This window comes from Ursus maritimus, unplaced genomic scaffold (genome assembly GCF_017311325.1).
Source record: "Ursus maritimus isolate PB19 unplaced genomic scaffold, ASM1731132v1 scaffold_5, whole genome shotgun sequence".
NCBI classification, from domain to species: domain Eukaryota; kingdom Metazoa; phylum Chordata; class Mammalia; order Carnivora; family Ursidae; genus Ursus; species Ursus maritimus.
The window spans coordinates 40022954-40028953 of record NW_024426663.1 but is presented as its reverse complement, the minus strand read 5'-3'; the positions used below and the strand labels follow the sequence as shown (position 1 = coordinate 40028953).

The 6000-nt window shown below is 34.2% G+C and overlaps 1 long non-coding RNA gene across 1 annotated transcript in view; it reads left to right on the top strand.

The window, feature by feature from the left end:
- Positions 1-6000, top strand: part of LOC103663641 — a 132632-nt gene that overhangs the window by 66612 nt on the left and 60020 nt on the right. The window lies entirely within an intron of this gene.

Sequence of the window (6000 nt, the reverse complement as noted above, 5' to 3'; positions counted from 1 at the left end):
TAACTATGTAAACCCTCTTAGGGACCTTGACTGATGAAATAAATTTTTCTAGGTCTGAAATTCAGTACAAGGAAGTCCACTTGACTATATATGGTTTTTTTTTTTTCAATAAATTTTGACATTATGTGTAGGTATATATATATACCTACACATATAATGTATTTTGACTCCCTTTGGACTTTTTTTTTCTTATTTTGACTTTTTGGTTGTCTCATTTTTAAGTCAACACAGATTGGGCTGTATTAGAACCCAAGTCAAGAAAAAAGGAAATATATGGAAGGCAGTTTGTTTTTATATACATTTTATTTTATTTTATTTTTTAATGATTTTTTATTATGTTAGTCACCATACAGTACATCCCCGGTTTCCGATGTAAACCTCGATGATTCATTAGTTGCGTATAACACCCACTGCACCATGCAATACGTGCCGTGTCCCTTTATTCCTAATATTGTACTTTTTTTTAAGGAGTGTGTGAACATGTGTCAGAATTTAGTGGAGGTGTATGTGTGTTTGGCAAGATACATGTGAGTAAAAGGAACTGGCATGTAGGTCATTCTTTAAAATCTGATTTTGTTACTGGTAGGAGTTTTTCTGTCTGTTTTTCAAAAATGTGTTCACTCATTTTTAAAATAATGCAATAATAGCATGCAAAATAGGCCAACTTTAATTGGAATCTCTTTCACGTGCATAATAGGAAAGTCTCACAGTCTTTAGCCAGAGTTTCTTCTATAGAAGGCCAACATTCTCTGCTTAGAATACATCTAATGAAGGGGACTTTTACCGCCACTGGAAGGGAAAATATTTACAATATATTTTAACCCAAAATATTTAAGTAATTAACTTATTTTTCAAAATGTTATCTTTATTTCCCATAAACCAACTCACTAAACACTAGTTCATTTTGATTAAAGTTCTCAATTGCCATTTTATTTTTTGTTAGATGAAAATACATTTTAATAAAATCCATTTGGACTATAATGGAGAGTTCTTTTCTCAAAACTAATATAAGAGTTAGAATTTGACAATTATAGAAAGATTTATATGTAGACATTTTTCTTATAGTGAAGGAAAAACTAGTTCCTTGTACGGAATAACATAGATTTCTATACCCTGTTGTATTCTGTAGAACTAAATGATTAGCGCTGAAGTTAAATGGTGCTGTTAAAAATTAACTTTGTCAAAAGGGAAATAAAGATGAAAAAACAAAGCCTTAATTCATCTGCAGGATGGGTGTTATACCTACTTTGAGAGCTATTAACAATATCCCCTGCAAAAACTGGGTAGGTGATCTTTGTTATCCGTTTGCAGGCGTAAGAATAGGAATGTACTTAAGGCAGGCCTGGCCAGTCTCCGGAGGAGAGCGCTCCGGCCTGGGGGTTAAGGGAACGCACTACAGTCTGTAATCCTATTTTCTCTTGAAACATAACTGGCCGAAATCAGGTGCTCTCTAAATTACTCTACGTAGAACTTCTTTAGCCTTAGGGATATAATACTGGGCTTGTAGGAGGGAGCATTTGTGCTTCCTGAATGCTTTACGTGACTCTTAATCAAATGTTATCACCTGAAATTGGTCATACCATCCTGATGAGAATTTTAGGGTTGTGGAAGCTTGCACCTCTGTTTCTTTCTATGTCATTTAGATGACTAAATTTTGAAATAGCCAAGTGATGGTTCTGTCTGATCTTTCAGCCTCAGTCCAATGTTAACATTTATTAATACAATGATCATAGGCTTTTCTTCATTTTACAAAATTAGGTAAGAAGTCTCTAAACTGATAGTAATTTTTTGAGTTTTATTATATATTTCAGAAAATATATAATATATATATTTTGTCTTTTAAATCAGAAGCATTTCATTAAAAGTCCACCAATTTTTAATCCTCTAGTTAAATTAGAGAATTCTCTAAAATTCTCTTTGTCATCATAAATTTCTAAAATTCACCCATAAATTTATAATGTTGGAGGCTCACTAGCCTTTCCTCGTGGAGAAGTTTTTCCAAAACTTTAGCCCCAGGGAAGGATTTTTGAAACCATTATTGTAAGTGAATTACTTGTTAATTCTTACTTACATTTGTTTTTCTCTACATGGATCTTTTAGCTTCATTACTACAAGGGTTCCATTTTCTAAACCCAGTTATTCTTGCAACTAAAAGAGTTAATGACCAAAATCGTGGCAGACTTACAGCAATGCTTAAACGTAACGACCTCAAAGCAATAGCAATTGAGTTACTTGGGGAAAAGGAGTAATCCCAGATATGATAAAATCTCTGCTTTTTAAACTCTCTTATAATGACCTCAAATATTCTACAGGTCACACATACAAGCATCAACCTTTCAACAACTCACCAGGTAAAGTTTGTGTTAATACCTATCGTAGTTCATCCCACCGATCCTAATGTATGTATGTGGCCCATTAATGATGGTTGCGATTTTTTTTTGATTACTTATCAATGACAGCTGTATTTAATGTGCCACATCCATAACTTTGTTTTGTTTTGTTTTTTCTCTTTGCTTTAAGCCCCTGGTGATTTCCTTTATTTTCTAGGGAGTGTGGTTATGCAATGAAAAGAATATTTGAGATTTCCAGCTTCTGCTTAGCATGCAGAAAGCTAGAGAAAGCATTTCTCCCATACTTAAAATAAATACTGAATAATGAGAAAAAAAACCAAAACTTCTCTTGAACTCATCTCTGAGCCATTACAGGGAAAGTAACTAACTAGGAATCTGAAGAAAGGAGAGAAAGCACATAAGCACTTGCTTATCTGGGAAGGTTCTTGACACTTACAATCATGTAATTTTTTTGAGAAGCTGAATTTTAAAATACCTTTAAAATACCTGAAGTAATCTTATGAGTACAAAAAAATTGCAAGAAATGTACGAATAGTTCCTTTATACCACTTACCCTTCTACCTCTAGTGTTAATACCTCATGTAACTACTTGCCTATTCTCAGGAATATGACATTGGTGCAATATTATTAATGGAACTTCAGGCTTTATTTAAATATCACCAATTTTTTTAAGTTAATAACAATTTTCTGTTCTCAGATCCTGTCTAGCATTGCATATTCCATGTAGTTACAAGTTCTTCTAAGTCTCGTCTAATTTTAATAGTTTCTTAGTCTCCTATTTTTTTCATGACCTTCATACTTCTGAAAATCACTGTTATTTTGTACAGTGTCCTTTATTTGGGGTTCACTTCATGTTTTCTCATGACTAGAATGAGGTTATGCATTTTGACAAGATTATCACAAAATGATACGTATTTGTAATTGTATTGTATCCTGGGGTTCATGGTGTCCATATGTCTGTAGGTGATGCTGACTTGCATCACTTGGTTTAGGTGGTATCTGACTTAGTTCTCTTTTGTAGAGTTCCCACCTGTCCCTATAATGTTAAAACGTATTTTGGAGGAGGTATTTTGGCATTTTGCAAGTCTTATTCTTTCTCAAACTTTTCCTTACTGATTTTAGCATTCACTGTGGTCTTGGTTGCAACAATTATTATTGTGGTATTTATTTTATGGTGATGCTCTATTTTCTTCTCCTTTCTACACTTATTAATTTGGCCTTTCCTTAAGGAACAGCTGTCCCTTATATATTTTAATTAGTACCAGGGAGGACTCAGATATTTATTTCAGTCTGTAGATTAAAATTCAATACTCTGATTATATCTTGTTGCTCAAATAGGTGCCATTTTGGTCACCAGGCCATCTTTCAGACTGGTTCTTCTTCTTTTGACATACATTTCTCTTTCTTTGAGCATTTCCTTGCTGCTTGGCACAGCGAAGATGTCTCGTGCTCTTCTTGTGTTTTCCGAGTCCCAACTCTGACATCAACCACTTCTCCAAGGAGCTGTTTCCTTTTCTTGAAAAATGGTGTTTCGGATCCAAAATCTGGACCGTGCTTATATACTCTGGGGTCATTTTTTATAACATTTTTCACAACCAGAACCTTGGCTTACATGATGTACACTGTGTTTACTTATCCAGTTGTAGTAGTTTCAGAAGTGCTTACTTACATCTCTGTGGGAAGCACTTGTACTAATTAGACGACAGCCTTTAGGCGCATTCTTTTCATCTTTAACCTCACAATAGTCAGCCAAGAGGCTGTTTCCCCAGTTAGATTCTTTTTCTCTACCGCATGTGAGTGTGGTTAGGTTACTCATTTGTAAAATGAGTATTTCTTAATGTTGGTGTTCCCTTTTGTATCTTCTCTATATAATTCGAGTTTGCAGTCTGTGAAGTGTGTGTCAACTGTCACTATGGTTATGAGTCAGAGGTAAACAAAGAGATGCCCAGAGCAGTGTTTCTCCTCCTTCTTTCCCGCTACTGTTTCTGTTTTCTCCTTTCCACCCCTTTCCCACCTGCCATCTGCACATTACCAATCTCTTCAGTTTCCGGTTTATGCTTCCTGTATTTCTTTTGTTACAAATCTTTTGCACGTGAACAGACACATGCATACTTTATATCACCTTTCTTACAGGAAGTGTGGCATAGTACATTCACGTAGGCTGTGCTAACATATCTGGAAATTACTTCATTTCCGTTAATAGATGACATTCTTCCTTCTCAATTTATATAGTCAAACAATACTCCACTGTGATTACAAATATATATATGGGCATGTGAGTTGTTTCCAATATATTTTTTTGCAATTATAAACAATGCTATGATGAATAACCTTGAGCGTATGTATTTTTGGAAGTATATCTACAGGATTTGTTCTGATAATGGAATGTTGAGCCAAAAGGTCAATGAATACATAATTTCGTTAGACAATGCCAAATTTCCAGTCAACAGGGTTGTACCAATTTGCTTTTTCACTAGCAATACACCATAGGTCTGTTTTCTCATAGCCACCTCACTCACCAGCATAAAGTGGGTATTTTTGAAATTTTGCCAGCTTGACAGGTCAGGATAAGGGTTGCCTTAAATTGTATTTTTGTAATTCTGAGTGAATTTGAATATTTTTCATATATTTCAAAATAGATTTTGTATATATTTTTCTTTTTGTGTGAATTGTCTCTCCATGGCTTTTCCTCATTTTCTCAAGAAGTCCTTTGTTCTTCATTTGTGAGTGTTCTTCGTATAGAAGTGATACTGGATTTTCTCCGTTACAGTTTGCAAATATTTTTTCCTAATTTGTTGGCTGTTTCTAAACCTTATGGTGTTTTTGTCATGCAGATTAAATATTACATAGTCAAATCTGTAATCTTCTCTTTATTGAATTTCAAATTTGGAGTTACAGTTAGAAAGCTTTTCCCCATACCAAATTTAAAGAGGAATTCACCCACATTTCCTTCTAGAAACTATACAGTTTCAAGTTTTACATGTAGATCACTAATCCATCTGGAGCTTGTTCTTGTATATAGCGTGAGCTATAAATGTAATTTTATATTTTCCAAATGTCTACCCAGTTTTCCCAACATGATTTATTAAAAATCTCATCTTTGGGGCACTTGGGTGGTTCAGTTGGTTTAATGTCTGCCTTCGGCTCAGGACATAGTCCCAAGGTCCTGGGATCAAGCCCCACATCTGGCTCTCTGCTTATTAGCGGGGAGCCTGCTGCTCTCTCTCTCTCTCTCTCTCTCTCTCTCGGTCAAATAAATAAAATCTTTTTAAAAAATCTTATCTTTATTCCCAGTGCTTTATGATGCTATCTTTGTCATAAATTAAATTTACTTATACATTTAATTCTAATTTTGGACTTTTTTATTCATTTGGTTCATTTATCTAGTCACATGTTAGTACAACATTGTTTCAATTACAGGGCTTTCATCGCAGTGCTAAAAAATCTTTGTAGTTTCTCTCTTTCAGTGTTTTCATGGTTATTCTTGTATCTTAGTTTTTACACATGAAATTTGGGATTGACTTTTCTAACTCTATAAAATTGCTAGTATTTTCATTGGGATTGCATTGACTTTATAAATTACTTAGGAACAACTGGCATATTTATTTTATTGAGTTGTCCTACCCAAGAATAGGGGATGTCTTTCATT